Genomic DNA, 18,046 nt, shown 5'->3' with positions numbered 1-18,046 from the left:
GTGTTTGGTATAACACCCCCAAATAATACCAACACCTGTACGAAAGTGCCTGATACTTATTTTTCAGTCTTTGAGTTTGGATCCTTCTGATTAAATTTTGCATCACTTGTGTACGTCTGGTCTTGGCATCCGAAATCTATCACATACATCTGTATGAAACATAACTAATATTTCTATCTCATAGTTTGCTTGTTTAGTGCCATGTATTGGGGTGGTTATCTATAAAGAAAAAATAAATTCATCTGTCCTTCCTTTGTCTAGTTCCAATTTCCATCCATTATGATTTAAGATCTATAATGACAAAGTTCAAAACCTAGTACACATTGCTTTGTGTAAATGTTCTGAGCAGCTTTGCACTACCAATTATAAGCAAAATCGATAAAAATCATTGATCACCATAGTAGAAAACAAGTAATGTGGCTTAAATTGACCAGCGTAAAAAGGCAGGAGGTTGGACCCAACTCATGCAGTGAATCAGGTCATCTACATGATATTTGTACATTTTTTTTATATCTATATAGTTGAAACACAACAAAGAGGGTATTCTCAAGATTTTTATTAACTAAAACTATGCAAAGGTGGGGAAAAGTTAAGGTGTGATCATCAGTTGTGTGAGGCGTCAGCCTTTACTGAACAGGAAGTCTCAACCTGTTGACACTCATTGGTACACATGAAAACTATGATATCTCGATTTTTTTTTTTTTTTTTTTTTTTTTTTTTTTTTTATGGATGGTGAAATGGAAAATTAGATAAAGCCTCAATGTTTTGAAATTGATTTCCCCTAATGCTTTGTATTAGTATAAGTTTGGTTGAAGAGCTGTAATATGAGGGACTAAGACAATATACCGTAGATATGTATATTCTTGTATGTAAATAGGTGACCCTATTAGGATGATCTGTGGCACGTATATCACTGTGCAGATGTGTGTGCACTCATACCCAACTTCGTTGTGCAATTAAAAAAAAAACAAAAAACAAACATTAGCACTTCCCTAGCAAAATAAAATGACATTTTGTAAAGGAGTCTGTATGCTCCAAAATCATCGAAGTAAACCGAGGTCCTTGTAAAGGTCCTTGCTCTAAGTAGTCGTACCTTTTAGTTTAGAAATCTACTCGATAGTTTTAGAAAAAAAAACCTGTATGTTCATATGCAAATGCGGTGCTCGTAGCACTGTGGGTGGGGTTCACGTTCACTCCTAGTTTTGCTGGCCAGCTCAGAGCTGTCAGTCAGCGCAGCAGATCGGAAGATGGAGGCAGGAAAAGCTGTCGAAGGAAAGGTGCTCCAGACTGCTTGGCCGTGCTTACAGAGCTCTGAGCACTGCAGTTGCTTCGCTTGCTCTGACCTTTACCAAAGTATACTGGAATTAAGTGCCGTGGAGACAATAACATTATTTTGTTTTATTTCTTGCACCATTTGAATTTCTATATGACCTGTGTTTTATATCCCCAGACACATTGCAATACTGCATCTAACAATCAATTCCTCCTCTAAAACATCAACAAATTCAATAACATTGTCATTTGACTTGAGGTTTAATCTCTTTGGGTGGTCAAGATCATGATCAAGTTAGTAAGATCATGTGATCTTGATAATCTTGCGATAACAATTACTACTTCTGTATTAAGTTATAATATAAAATATGACAACAGTCTTTACTTTGTGGGATCTCACTGTACATCAGGTCCCGTGTGACATTTTTATTTTATCATTTCGAGTAAATACTTTTTTCTTTCCGTATTTGTAGTTGATGTCTGGTGTGATGAAGTCCAGGCTTTCCCTAAATCCAAGTCTGCCAATTGACTATAGTCTGAATTAACAGTCTATTCCAAAAAATTGCTTGACTGGTCCCTCGAGATTGAACTGATCACAGGGTACCCCTATTCAGGGACCCCCCAGCAATCATTTGTGATCTGTGGGGGGTATTTAATTCCCTTGTAGCACCACCGCAGGTGAAAAGAAGCATTGCATAGAATAGTGTGTGTGGTGCGTGGACATGCTTGGCCCTTAACCAACATGTCCTCCTTTAAGCTACCCACCATATGGATAATTTTTGAAGGTAAGTGTGTTAAAAATGGCCTGTGTAAACTACTTTAATCCATTAAATGAGCTGTCTCAGAATGGACATTGGTGGCATAAAATTAGGAGAGTGTGTCAGTGTCCAATTGATGTAGGCCGTGCTGCATTCACAGAAAGACAAAAGACGGGTAAAAAAAAAGTAGCTTGCCATAAGTCACCAATGTCAGTCCTGAGATAATTAAGAGAATAGGCTATTTTCTATTTTTTTTTTTTTCTATTTTTTTTTCCAAAGATTTCTAGCAGGGCTGTGGAGTCTGTAAAACCAAACCTTCGACTCCAACTCCTCAATTTTACTGACCTCCTACTCCACAGCACTACTGAACATGTACAGAAAGTGCAGCACAGCTTCATGTCAACCACAAGCCTAGATCCTTAGATCAGGAACAGAACTGACATTTCATAACTTTCCCAAATACTTATGAAAACATGTACAGCACATCCTGCTCTGAACTACTGTACCCAATGCATTATATTATAGGAGTCGGTCCTTTTCATTCCAACTCCACCAAAATGCACACCGCCTCAACTCCAGCTCCACAGCCCTGATTTCTAGTTTGAAGCCTCATTCACACTTCAGTATTTTCCAAGGAAACCAGACCTTTTTGATTTTTTTTTTAATCAGAGTTTCGTCCGAGTGTCATCAGATTTTCTCGTACATGGAGAAAATTAAGAAAAAAAATGTTCTACACCTTCTTCAGCCTGTGAAGATCGGACAACAGACCCATAGACTTTCATTGCCAATTTTGATCCGACGCTCAGATCAAAATCGGACATGTCTCTGCAATATTCCACAGTCCACAAAAATAATGGACATTTTAATGGTTCTATAGACTATCATAGGTACTAGTGCTGCCTATGAAAACCATGGATATCACTTGTCCGAGAACATAGGACGTGAATGAGGCCTTAGTTGTAAGGATTACTTACCAAGTAAGGGGATTATGAAGGCTTCCTGTAAAGTATTTCGACACACAACAATAAGTGTTTCCATTTTTCATACAGTTAATTTCAGCTTAACCATGTATAACATGTAGATAGATCTGTTTCAGAGCAGCTTTTTATTTTATATCCAATGCTTTATTAACATGACCAATGCTCGAACATAAGCAATTCACAAGTCATATTCTTACATCACGTCTGATACATTGCTTTATACATTTCATCATTTTAAATTTCATTATGTCCAAAGATGAAGAATTTTTTGAATCATTTTTTGGATATTTATAAAGCTGACCATAGACTTTTGATAACTGTTCATTACATTTTTGGCAAATCTATTTAAAATAGTCTTGATTTTACCAACCAAACTTTGTGTCCAATTTAAGATACAGCGTGTCATTTAAAAGTAATTAAAGAATGACGGGAAATAAAAGTTCGATTCGTATGAGAGAGTGGGTCATCATCATCTGCTCATAATATTAAACTTTGCACAAATTGTAGAGCTCCTCGCTCTCTGCTGTGGTGATAACTTGACCTGCCCGTGGAGAAGTGGTATTCTAGACTACCTAAAAGCCAATGGTCCCAAGTAATTCTTCTTGGGGATATGGTTTTCTGTTGAATATTATATTAAAAAGTATACACTGGCGCTATAACTACAAATATATGTTTCACAAGTGCTGCCGATATCTCAAACGGATTTTGTGCCCAATCCGATAGCAAGAGAAACCAGTATAAAAACAGAGATGCGGCGCTACAAGTGGCTAAAAATTTTGACCGTATCCGTGGTCCTGCTACAGCATATACACGACTCCTCTGTAAACGTGTTACACCTATTAGTAGCTAGACCAGCCAAGCCTCAATATACCTAGCACAATATTAAAACAACAGTCGATAACTCGTAGTGCTCAATCACCTACTGTGTGTAGATCCTTAGACGGCTAGGCTGCTTGCTTGAAATTCAGGTATCAGGTCTTCATGCATAGGTATGCGCTCCGTTCCGAGGCAATTCCCGTCCACACAGGAGGTGAGTGTGGATAACAGCGTGAGCCGATGTCAGTGACTGCGGGTGCTAACGGTGGAGACCGCGAGTGTTACGTGTAGTGCCAGAGACGTCCCGGCCGGAGGCGTCCCTGGATACACGTGGAAAAAAGGCCGGCACTGTGAAACAGTGAGTGACGTCACTGGCCTTTGGAGGCCTGGTTGGGCCAATTCTAACCTACGCGTTTCAAAGTGACACGCACTTCTTCATCAGGGTTACCGCTCACTATCACCAGTCCCATATATAGGCGCCTTGCTCGCACCCCGCTGTGTATTCCCACCCCCGTGAGATTGCATGCCTATGACAGTTACTTGTCGTCCATATAGTCACAGCGATCATATGTTATCCCTCAGCATATAGACACCCGGTTTCTCGCTATGTATCAGGTATTCTCGGACAATTACTGCCGAAATATTGGATTAAACTGTCCTTGTGTGCATACTGTGTTCTTGAGACTTAAAAAACCACACTTATATTATGTCTCGTCGGTTGCTGCTCTTATATAGGGCAATTCTAAAAGAACCTACCCTACCATAATTAAAATTTGACTTTTATTAAGACCATAAATATATAAAAACATATGAAAATGTACGGAATATGAATAAAGCATAAAAATTTTTAGTAATAAAAAACACTAAAAATGTGTGTTTATAGCATTATAGTACTCTACACCTTCGGCTATAAATATATGTGTGCTAGTAATATACAGGAAAGAACTTACTAATACCCCACCAGGGGGAGGGCCACAAAACTGCACCCACACTGTGGGCTAATTCCTATCACTGAAATATGGCAATATAAAAATCGGGTGGGCTATATAGAGGGTAATTGTCCCTGCATGGCCAATACACTTGGGGATTAAAAGGCATATATTTCTAATTCAGAATTTAGGCCCTTCGGTTTTAAGCTGTCCAATGTGTAAATCCACTGGGATTCTATTCTGGACATGGTTTTTATAAAATCGCCCCCTCTTTTATTTGGGCGTACCACCTGGATGCCGTAAAATATGATGCCTTTCAGGGATTGCCCATGTTTCTCCTTAAAATGTCGTGATAGGGGATGCCCTAGGAACCCTTTCTTGATACTCTTGAAATGTTCTTGTATACGTATCTTTAGTTGCCTTTTAGTGCGCCCCACGTACATCTTATTGCATGGGCATTGGATTACATAGATCACCCCAGTAGTGTGGCAGGACATATTATCTTTAATGGAAAATTCTTTCATACCATCCATATCTTGAAATGTTAGTTTTTTAATCTTCCTAAAGGTAGTCTGTGTGCATCCATAGCACCCACCGCATGGTAAAAAAACCCCTTGGGAGGTATTTATAGTAGGGTTCGCATTCATCCCCCCTGTAAGTGTCATTTTTGTTGTAGGGGCTATAAGATGCCCCAAAGATTGAGCTTTTTTGTACACGAATCTGGGATTACTTCGAAGTAATTCCCCTACCACCTTGTCATTTTGCAGGACCTGCCAGTGTTTGTGTATAATATTAGCAAATTTTTGATGCCCTGTATGGAATTGTGTAATAAAAGGTAGATTCCGAATCTGCTCGGCTATGGGGTCCTTTCTTAACTTAGTAGATTTATTCTTGTTTTGTAGTAGAGAGTCCCTCGATAGTCCAATTATTTCGTTTTGGGCTTTCATTAATAATGGTTCGGGATACCCTTTTTCCAGGAATTGCTCCGTTAGATATTTAGCTTCCTCATTAAAGTCAGCCAGATTGGAGCAATTGCGACGTATTCTGGTGTACTGGCTTTTCGGGATGTTTGTTAGCCAAACTGGTAGATGGCAACTGGTTATGTTAATAAAGCTGTTTGAGTCAACCTCTTTATGATAACATTTAGTGTACAATTGATCATGCTCATAAATATTCAAATCCAGAAAATTTACGTTACTAGGGCTGATATTGGTGGTAAATTCCAAGCCATAACAATTATTATTCAGCCCTGAAATGAATGTGTTCAAATTTTCATGTGACCCCTCCCATATAAAAAAGATGTCATCTATAAAGCGCCGCCAGACAACTAAGCCTGGGTGTAGTAGCCCATCTCTATAGATGTGTAGGGTTTCCCACCTGCCGACATACGTATTTGCGTAACTAGGCGCAAACTGCGTACCCATTGCAGTACCCCACGTTTGGATGTAATATTGTTCCTTGTATAGGACCACGGATACGGTCAATATTTTTAGCCACTTGTAGCGCCGCATCTCTGTTGAATATTAGCTATTACTTTTTGTTCAGTATGTTATTTGCTATGCATAATGGTAACTAACAAGTATTTAATATCTTTAGTAGATGGTGTTGGAGGCTTAAAGGGGTTGTCCACTACAAGGACAACCCCCTTCTTGATCTAAAATAAACTCCCCTCCCATACAGGCGCCGTTCCAGCTGTGTCGGCCCTCGCGGTCCCAGGGTTCTCGTGTGGTTGTGACATGTAACCCTGGTGCCCAATCAGTGTCACTGTCAACACTTTGGGACAAATTGAACATAGAGGAAGTCCGGGCTGCAGCTGCTCTCACTTCATGTTCAAGTCAACAGGAGGCGGAGACAGTGACCCCGCACTGATTGGCCACTGGGGTCACATGTCACACAAACCACACGGGAACCCCAGAGAGCGAGTGCTGACACCACGGGAACGGCGCACGCATGGGTGGGGAGTATACTTTTTATTTTATTTTATCAGGGCCAAGCGTGGGGAGCGAGATGTTATCCAAGCAGTGGATATCATCTTTAATATTAAAGAGGATGCAGGCTTGGAATTCAGGTATCCTACAAGAGACTTGGACTACAAAATCCAGAATATAGTAAAAAAAAAAACAATTTTATTATAGATCACATAAAAAGTAGCAATAAGCATGATAAATACATAAAAGATAAAGGCAATGGCACACAGTGTCAACAAATTAACCATCCACAAGAACAATGTCAGGCATGGGAATCAAGGTGCACAAATAACAATTGGAGCAAAGAGCAATTGGTATATTTGTAACATATGTATGTGTAACATATGTGTAACATATAGGCTTATAAGTGCACTGTCAGATAGCATTAGTCCAATATGAATGGAAATGTGAATTGGTGTGCCATAATGAGAAGCTTCCGTTTGGATTTCTTTCCATGCTGTTGGAACAAGCTTAGGCCTATTTATATAGAAATTATTGCTACATTTACTAAGTTTTACAAAGTATGTACCATTAGTGAAGGTTGATTGTCCTTACATAAAAGCATCTTTTATTGACTCTGTTCATCCTCTGACTTCTCAACGGGAAAGTGAAAGCAAAATTCTTTGTTGTTGTAATGATATAAATCTTCATCTTTATGGTTGAACGGATTGTGAAGACCTACCAGCTGTCCACAGCCATTCATCTGCTAATCCTCTTGTGTGTGAGTCTTGTCTACTACATCATTGCCATAAGCTTATCCTCGTCAGTATAAAATCTCCTGTACTTCCCACTATACTTATCTTGGACAAAGCACAAATAGAAATGAATAGTGAAGTTTTTCTACAATACACATGTATAGGTGCATAGACAGAAGCATAGGAAGACTGAAAAATAACAAGACCCTAAGTAAAAATGATTCGTTTGTGGTTTGGTTATACGATTCTACATGCTTTAAAATTTAAATGTTAAAAGAAAATCAATGTATCCATTGTAAAGACTGCAATTGTTTCCTGTATCATTCCTGTTGACACTGTATTGCTGTACTGTATTTACGTTGTTTTGTTTTTTTTTTACTTGTTTTTAGGACCTGTTCCTAGTCTATGCTGGAGGATAAAGTACTTGAAGATTGGAAACTTTGAGAAAAATGACCTGAAGTGTTAAAAATGAAGTCAATTCATAAAGACGGCTGATCATTTCAGGTATTCAGAAAAAAATCTAATAACAGGCACATCTTCTAGATAAACTATAAAGTGTTACTCACGTGTCCTGTATCTGTAGACTTAATTTGGTAAAAAAATATGTGCCTTTTGGTTTATGCCTGATAGGCTTACATGTGGATAAATCTTTAGTTCCCCTCTCTTCAACACTTAAAGAAACCACTGTCCAGCAGTTTTTAGTTATTTTAGGCTAAGTTCATACCTTGCGGATAATCGAACGAAACTGCAAGTAGTAACATGCTGATTTCATTGTGGATTTGGCTGCAGATTTCATCCTGCTCCAGATACAGTACTGAGAATTGAATAGGGTGAAAAGCCACATAATAAGGAGCATGTAACAGATTTACTTGTACAGGAAGTTGCAGCGTAATCGGCAACATATGAACTTTGCCTTATTGTTTTGGGTTTTGGTTTTTTTTTTTTCTAAGACTGTTGTATTTTTCCTGGAACCATTTGCCTGTAAATATAACTTACTTACCTTTTATTAATAATTTTTGTGCAGCAACATAAATAACATGTTGCCCTATTTTTCTGGGTCAAAACTTTTAATTAAGGAAAAAAATATTGTTTTTAACCCCTTCCTGACGTTTGCAGTGCATGTACGTCATGATTGGGAAGGACTTCCCGACCAATGCAGTACATGCACGTCATGGCGATCACAAGTGCAAAGGGGGCTGTGCGCCGGCGATAGTCACCAGGTGTCGGCTGATTCTGACAGCTGACACCCGGCTCTCAGTGCCAAGAGCGTTGCCCACACTGCTCCCGGCACTTTAATCCCCTAAATCCTGTGATCACAGCATTTAGAGAGCAGGCAGAGGGAAGAATGCCCCTCTGCCTTTGGATTGGAGACCCCGTGACTCATCACAGGGTACCGATCGTCGCCATGGTGACCCGATGTTGTCATGACGACATCCGGGTCACCAGGCACTAGCAAGTTCATTAGATCATACGCAGTGCATGATCTAACCAACTTGTGTCTGCAGCACTGGCAGGCTATAAGGTATAGCAACGCTACTGCATTCCTACGCCTTATAACTGTGATCAAACTGCAGAAAGTGAAAGTCCCATAGTGGGACGAAGTTAAATATATATATATATATATATATATATATATATATATATATATATATATATATATATTACAGTTATACCGTTGTAAAAACTATTTTTAAATCACAAAATAATAAAAAGAAATATATATCTTGTACCCATAAATAAACTAAAAAAAACTAACTACCTGTAAAACGTCCCACTAGTTAACCCCTTTAGTAAACACTGTAAAAAAAAACAAAACAAAAAAAACAAAGACAAAACTGCAAAGTAAATTGTGGAGGGATTGGCAAATAGCGCCCCTTCTCTCCTGAGTCTCGCTGCATGGCTAAGGGTACCGTCACACAGTGCCATTTTCATCGCTATGACGGCACGATTCGTGACGTTGCAGCGTCGTATGATTATCGCTCCAGCGTCGTAGACTGCGGTCACACGTTGCAATACACGGCGCTGGAGCGATAATTTCATGACGTATTTGCGATGTAGAAGCCGTTGGTTACTGTGCGCACATCGTATACAACCTGTGTCACACGATGCAATCATGCCGCCACAGCGGGACACTAGACGACGAAAGAAAGTTTCAAACGATCTGCTACGACGTACGATTCTCAGCGGGGATCCGGATCGCAGTAGCGTGTCAGACACTACGATATCGTAACGATATCGCTAGAACGTCACGAATAGTGCCGTTGTAGCGATGAAAATGCCACTGTGTGACGGTACCCTTAGCTGTACTGTACAGCCACATTTTGGGTATTTCTACATTTAGCAGAAATTGTGGGACAAATTTTGGTGCGATTTTTACCCATTTCCATGTGTGAAAATGTAAAATCCGGGGCTTAAAAAAAAAACACAACATTTTGGTGGTAAAAATGTAATTTTTTTCTCATTATTGCCCAATGGTATAAAATTCTGTGAGGCACATGTGGTGTGCATATGATCACTGCACCCCTAGATGAATTCATTGAAAGGTGTAGTTTGTCAAATGCTTTCTCTTATGGGGGGTTCTGCTGTTCTGGCCCCTCAGGGCCTCTGCCAAGGTGACATGGCAAACTCAAACTAGTCAAGCAAAATGTGAAATCCAGTATGGCGCATCTTCCCTTCTGAGCTTTGCACTGTTTTTGACCACATATGGGGTATCTCACATATTATATGGTACAATTTCTCCTATTACCCTTGTGAAAATGTTAGATTTGGGGCTAAAAAAAAAACTTTGTGAAATGTGATTTTTATTTTTTTTTATTTTTTACGGCTTAATGTTTTAAACTTCTGTAAAGCATCTGGGGGTTCAAGGTGCTCACCACACATCTAGATAGGTTCCCTCAGGGGTCTAGATTTCAAAATGGTGTCACGTGTGGGGGGTTTCCATTGTTTAGGCACATCAGGGGCTCTCCAAACGCGACCTGGTGTCTGCTAATTATTCCAGCAATTTTTGTAGTCAAATGGCGCTCCTTCTCTTCCAAGCCCTGCTGTGCGCCCAAACAATGGTTTTCCCCCACATATGGGGTATTGGCATGCTCAGGAGAAATTGCACAACAAATTTTGGGGACCATTTTTTCCTGTTACCCTTGCGAAAATAAAGAATTTGGGGGTCTAAAAGTAAAATTTTTGTGACAAGAAGGTAAATGTTCACTTTTTCCTTCCACATTCCAAAAATTCATGTAAAAGATCTGAAGGGTTAATAAACGAATCCTATCATATTTAAGTGTTTTCTGTCATATAGGGCCCTCAGTCGCTTCAGATGTGATGTGGTCCCTTAAAAAAAATGGTTTTGTAAATTTTGTTGTAAAAAGAAATCGCTGGGCAACTTTTAACCCTTCTAACTTCCTAACAAAAAAAAAAATATGTTTACAAAATTGTGATGATGTGAAGTAGACATGTGGGAAATGTCATTTATTAACTATTTTGTGTTCTCTGATATAAGGGCATAAAAAGTTTCAAAATTGCAAAATTTTCTAAAAGTTTGCCACATAACTCCCTGTCACATTTCAGAGATCCCCTGATATTCCTAAACTGTGAAAAAACCCACTAGTGACCCGATTTTGGAAATTAAACCTCTCAGTGAATGTATCTATGTATCTAGGTTTGTGTGAGCACTTTGAAACCCTCTTTGATTGCAAGAATTGGGGAGCCCCGTGTGAACAGAGCAGTGGTTGACCATGCACAAGTCTGATTAACTCAATCTTAACGGAACTCTCGGAGCTAGGAGAGTGATGTACTCCGCTGGTCTTTGGCACTCCTATGAGAAAAAAATGGAGCAGCATTGTGCACGATCGACCACCACTCCATTGAAACGGGGCCTGTTTCTTGTGGTCAGTGGGGGTCCCTGTTGTTGAACACCCAGAGATCACAAGAGGATAGTTCCTGTTCTATTGCTGCTCTCTTTAGCAGGAGCGGGGAACATTTTTTTTCTTCCAAAGGCCATTTGAATATTTATACCATCATGCCAGGCCGTACAAAATTATCAATTTAAAAATTATCCTACTGTATTTTGTCAGACATTTAATTAACTTACCACTAATGTGATTGTTGGAGCTGCATCTCTTTGGTGAGATTTGGTGAGGCATGTACTATTAGGTGATATTAATGTTGTTGCTACTCGCAACTACTTTTCGATGTTTGTGTCGGTGTAGAATTCTTTAGACTCTTTGTGATGACATGTTTTGATGTATATTACACTGCATGTTAACTCACAGTGGGAAATCCATCACTGGTAACTTAATGTTCATAAAACTCAAGCAGTGGGAGGTCTGAAGTATACATCCCATAGGAGACACCGAGACTGCTGTGTATGCATCACATAGATACCAAGACTGGTATATGCATAGCATAGGACATACTGAGGCTGCTGTATATGCATCTCTTGGGATACACAGACTGCTGTATATACATCACAGGATATCTTGAGACTGCTATATAGACATCACTTGGGAGGCTACCAGGCGGAATAAAGTTAATTTCCTACCGGTAGCTGGGCTCTCAGAACGGCTGCCGAGCAGCTTTGGAACACTATTAACCTGCAGATTAACCCCATATCTGCGGGTTAATTGTGTTTTTAGAATGTGACTGGTTTCCTTTAAAAAAAAAAAAAAAAAAAATTTCACTCAAGCATTAATACATGCTTATGTACTGAGAGAAATGGTACACCAGTAGGGGAAAACAAAATCTAACAACAAAAAAAAAAGCACAAAAAACTTTTATCTTTTTGTTTTTAGATTTATCTGGGATTGGTCTTGAACTTACATGACGATATCTTATTTTTGGCGATGTTCTGCAACTGTAAGTAGCCATTTTTTTCTGCATTTGTGCAGTAGAATGTTAATAAAAAGGGGAAAAAAGCCATTTCGATATTTGTTTTATTTTCAATACGTTCATTGTGTGGTAAAATTGACTTGGTATCATGATTCACTATGTCAGTACAATTACAAAGATACCAATTTTAATTCATGAAAATAAAATGCTTTCGTTGCCATGTTCACAGATTCGTAATGTTTTCATTTTTTGGTCCACTGAGCTGGATTAGAGTGTTTTGGGTTTTTTTGTGCCCTGAGTTTATGTATTTATTGATATCATTTTGCTGTAGACCTGATATTTTGATCACCTATTACATTTTTTACCTTGATACGGTGACCAAATTAACACAATGCTGGCTTTTTTTTTTTCCTTTATGGTGTTTTTTGCGGTGACTCCACATATGAATTTTATGTGTGTTTAATATCTTTATTATATACTAGATGGTGGCCCGATTCTAACGCATTGGGTAATCTAGAATATGTATGTATATAGCAGCCACATAGTATATAGCACAGGCCACGTAGTATATAGGAGCCATGTTGTATATAGCAGACAAATACTACGTGGCCTGTGCTATATACTATGTGGCTGCTATATACATACATACATATTGTAGAATACCCGATGCATTAATACAGCCCACGCAATATATAACAGTGGCCACGCAGTATATAACACAGCCCACGCAGTATATAGCTTCCACACAGTATATAACACAGGTGGCGTGGTATATAACACAGGCCACGCAGTATATAACACATTGCACGTAGTATATAGCACAGCCCACGCAGTATATAACACAGCCCAAACAGTATATAACAGCCCACGCAGAATATAGAAGCCACGCAGTATATAACACAGGCCACGCAGTATATAACACTGGGCACGTAGTATATAGCACAACCCACACAGTATATAACACAGCCCACGCAGTATATAGCAGAGGGAGCGTAGTATATAACACAGCCCACGCAGTATATAGCATTGCCCACATAGTATATAGCACAGCCCACACAGTATATAGGAGCCATGTAGTATATAACGCAGCCCACGCAGTATACAACACAGCCCTCATAGTATTTAGCAGTGTGGGCACCATATCCCTGTTAAAAAATAAAATAATGAAAATATAAAATAGTTATATACTCACCCGCCGGGATCCAGCGAAGCTCTGGCGATGCGCGCGCGGCTGCTGACATCTTCCGTTCCCAGGATGCATTGCGAAATTACCCAGAAGACTTAGCGGTCTCGCGAGACCGCTAAGTCTTCTGGGTAATTTCGCAATGCATCTCTGGGAATGGAAGATGGCGGCAGGCGCGAGCGCATCGTCCGACAACGGAAGGTGAGAATAGCAGGTTTTTTGGTTTTTTATTATTTTTAACATTGCATCTTTTTACTATTGATGCTGCATAGGCAGCATCAATAGTAAAAAGTTGGGGAGACACAGGGTTAATATAGGAGCGGTAACGGAGTGCGTTACCCGCGCCATAACGCGGTCCGTTACCTCTGGCATTAACCCTGTGTGAGCGGTGACCGGAGGGGAGTATGGAGCGGGCGCCGGGCACTGACTGCAGGGGAGTAGGGAGGGACTAATCGGACTGCCAATCGCTGATTGGTCGCGGCAGCCATGACAGGCAGCTGGCGAGACCAATCAGCGATGCGGGATTTCCGTGACGGAAGTTGCAGACAGAAAGACGGAAGTACCCCTTAGACAATTATATATATAGATGTGTAATCTCTGTCTCCTCATATAATCCCAGACAGGCTTGACATGTAGCCACGAGCTCTTTTGGGGCTATGTAATCACTCCCAGCACTTTTTGTTGTTCTATACATTGAAAATGGCACTTGACATTGGCTATATGTTTGAGGTTGTTGAATTTGGACAAAGGGATGGTATTGCATGATGGATCTACCTGTATTTTTCAGGATTGAGTACGCCATTAATCTAGTAATTCTCAGCATTGAGTACACCATTAATCCAGTATTTCTCAGCATTGAGGACTCTGAAATGCTGCACCAAACTTCCAAGGAAGTAAACATGATGTGTCTTTGATCTGTTGCACTAAGTTTCCTTGGCTGACCACTGCATCTTCAGTCTTCAACGTTGCCCATTTTGTGGTGTTTGCAAAGCTTACAAAGACAGGCAGATACCTGTTCATTAGTGATGAGCAAGTATACTCGTTGCTCGGGTTTTCCGAGCACGCTCGGATGATCTCCGAGTATGTGACTGCTCGGAGATTGTTTTCATCGCCACAGCTGAATGATTTACAGCTACTAGCCAGCTTGAATACATGTGGGGATTCCCTAGCAACCAGGCAACCCCCACATGTACTTAGGCTGGCTAGTAGCTGTAAATCATTCAGCTGCCGTGATGAAAACTAAATCTCTGAACACTAACAAACACTCGGAGATCACTCGAGCGTGCTCGGGGAAAACACGAGAAACGAGTATACTCGCTCATCACTACTGTTCATCATGCAGTGCCTTCTGGAGGTGTCTGATTGGCTCCAAATTTATTCAGCAGCAAGACAACCCCCAAACACAAAGTCAATGTCATTATGAGCTGTCTTCAACGTAAAGAAGAACAAGGAGTCCTGGGAGTGATGCTTTAGCCCCACAGAGCTATATGTATTTTGGTTTCATGAAGAGACTGAAGGAATTGCACAAGGAATATATACAGATAATCTTGGTTAGTTCTCCCAAATATTAGGAACAACCTCCCTGCTGAGTATTTTCAAAAACTGTGTGCAAGTGTAACGAGAAGAGATGATGCTTTAATGTTTAAAATATGCACAGTACGGTCACGCCAAATATTGATTTTGATTATTTTTTTTATTCATTCACTTTGCATTTTGTTAATTGATAAAAAATAAACTATTCACACTTCTTTTTTAAAATCATTTTTATTGAAAAACTCCAAATAGAAATTTTCCAACTTTCAAATAACACAAATGACATAATTCCATAGTATAAAACAAAAAAAACAAAGTAACTCATCTTCAATTAAACCCAAATCTCAACATCCCCAAGGGGACCATTTTTATTTTCGGAGCAAACTATTCACACTTCTATTTTTGAAACCATTCTTACTCTACTTTTCTCCACACCTGAGTGAAACGTTAACTCCATACTCTACACGTCTATATGAAAATTTGCAGTTGTCCTGCAATCTTTCTTGACAATCTTGACAATCTATCTTTCTGTTTCTTACAGTCTGCTGCTGCTACCTGGATGGAATATGAAAAGGCTTATGGATGATGACTATTCTGATCTCAAGTATATTTTTCTATGATTTACTGGAAAGGGAAATAATCTGAAATCCACCGGAAATCATCTTATACAAAAAGTTAATTTATAAATGCCGTTTGAAAAACTGCTATAAACTTTCTGAAACAAAAAATGAAATGTTTGCTCTTTCTGTGGTTTGACTTCAATCTTTTCAAAATCTAAATAAATACAATATTTCTGTAAAACTTGTAAATGGAATAGATTTACTACCAGTTGGATGAGTGATCTGAATTCTCATTTTCAGAATACAAGATTTTCATTTAGAAAATAGTGTGAATTATAGTGACATCAAGTGGAATTTTTATTTTAAATGTTTCCATTGCCCAACACTGGAAACGCTCAATTAATAAGGTTCAACATAAAATATTTTATTAAATAAGAATGTATACTGACCCGTGCATGAGTTCTGAGATATCATAACCTAAGCCATTAACCAGACGCCACCAAACCTCCAAACCTTCTCTCCCTTGGTTTCTATTATCAACATTTGAGCGTGTGAACTGGACTTTTATAATGGTAACTCTGAAGTATGTGGGCCTTGGCTCCAGAATGCTGTCATGGATCGTCAATGATTATGTATACCCTACCCAAATCCCCCGAGAAAAGTAATGGCTCTTTCCTATGTCTTTTCAATATCCAAGGGCATGCTAGGGTTGCCCTCTCGCTCATCTTTGTCTCTTGTTTAAAACAATTTTTTTTTATTTTAGAACAATCTTTATTCGATGAGACAAATTTGACAAATCAAACAAGTTATGTTCACAAGTTTTTCAAGACATGCACTAATGCAGCCATTACACCAATCCACATCCTTATACACTGCTCAAAAAAAATAAAGGGAACACTAAAATAACATATCCTAGATATCTCTGAATGAAATATTCCTGTTGCAAATTTTTACTCATTGCATAGTGGAATTTGTTCAGAACAATAAAACATAACAATTACAAATGTAAATCAAAATGAATATCCCATGGAGGTCTGAATTGGGAATGATACTCAAAATCAAAGTGGTAAATCAAATTACAGGCTGATTCAACTTCAGTGGAAATGCCTGATGACAAGGAAATGATGCTTAGTATTGTGTGTGGCCTCCACGTGCCTGTATGACCTCCCTACTGTACAATGCCTGGGCATGCTCCTGATGAGGCAGCGGATGGTCTCCTGAGGGATCTCCTCCCAGTCTTGGACTAAAGCATCCGCCAACTCCTGGACAGTCTGGTGCAATGTGACGTTGGTGGATGGAGCGAGACATGATGTCCCAGATGTGCTCAATCGGATTCAGGTCTGGGGATCAGGCAGGCCAGTCCTTAGCTTCAATGCCTTCATCTTGCAGGAACTGCTGACACATTCCAACCAAATGAGATCTGGCATTGTCCTGCATTAGGAGGAACCCAGGGCCAACTGCACCAGCATATGGTCTCACAAGGGGTCTGAGGATCTCATCTCGGTACCTTAAGGCAGTCAGGCTACCTCTGGCGAGCACATGAAGGGCTGTGCGGCCCTCCAAAGAAATGCCACCCCACACCATTACTGACCCACTGCCAAAACCTGTCATGCTGAAGGATGTTGCAGGCAGATCGCTCTCCACAGCATCTTCAGACTGTCACGTCTGTCATATGTGCTCAGTGTGAACTTGCTTTCATCTGTGAAGAGCACAGGGCGCCAGTGGTAAATTTGCCAATCTTGGTGTTCTGTGGCAAATGCCAAGCGTCCTGCACGGTGTTGGGCTGTGCGCACAACCCCTATCTGTGGACATCGAGCCCTCAGACCATCCTCATGGAGTCGGTTTCTAACCGTTTGTGCAGACACATGCACATTTGTGGCCTGCTGGAGGTCATTTTGCAGGGCTCTGGCAGTGCTCCTCTTGTTCCTCCTTGCACAAAGGCAGAGGTAGCGGTCCTGCTTCTGGGTTGTTGCCCTCCATGTGACAGAGTCTGGAGATGCCGTGGAGAGCGATCTGCTGCCTGCAACATCCTTCAGCATGACCGATTTGGCAGTGGGTCAGTAATGGTGTGGGGTGGCATTAATTTGGAGGGCCACACAGTCCTCCATTTGCTCGCCAGAGGTAGCCTGACTGCCATTAGGTACCGAGATGACATCCTCAGACCCCTTGTGAGACAATATGCTGGTGCGATTGGCCCTGGGTCCTCCTAATGCAAGACAATGCCAGACCTCATGTGGCTGGAGTGTGTCAGCAGTTCCTGCAAGATGAAGGCATTGAAGCTATGGACTAGCCCGCCCGTTCCCCAGACCTGAATCCGAATGAGCACATCTGGGACATCATGTCTCGCTCCATCCACCAACATCACGTTGCACCATAGACTGTCCAGGAGTTGGCGGATGCTTTAGTCAAGGTCTGGGAGGAGATCCCTCAGGAGACCATCCGCTGCCTCATCAGGAGCATGCCCAGGCGTTGTACAGTAGGGAGGTCATACAGGCACGTGGAGGCCACACACAATACTGAGCATCTTTT

At 40.3% G+C, this 18,046-nt stretch overlaps 1 protein-coding gene across 1 annotated transcript in view; it reads left to right on the top strand.

Annotated features, from left to right (window-relative positions):
• Nucleotides 1-15,763, top strand: part of PSPC1 (paraspeckle component 1) — a 133,310-nt gene extending 117,547 nt beyond the window's left edge. The window contains exons 7-9 of the transcript XR_013224081.1: nt 7,807-7,921; nt 12,205-12,268; nt 15,499-15,763. The gene's annotated coding sequence lies outside the window, so the exon portion shown is untranslated. The remainder of the gene's footprint in view (nt 1-7,806; nt 7,922-12,204; nt 12,269-15,498) is intronic.
• The last annotated feature ends 2,283 nt before the right edge of the window (nt 15,764-18,046 follow it).

Source organism: Ranitomeya variabilis, chromosome 3, assembly GCF_051348905.1.
Source record: "Ranitomeya variabilis isolate aRanVar5 chromosome 3, aRanVar5.hap1, whole genome shotgun sequence".
Taxonomy (NCBI): Eukaryota; Metazoa; Chordata; class Amphibia; order Anura; family Dendrobatidae; genus Ranitomeya; species Ranitomeya variabilis.
Note: the sequence above shows the minus strand (reverse complement) of the source record. Positions and strands in the feature narration are given on the sequence as shown.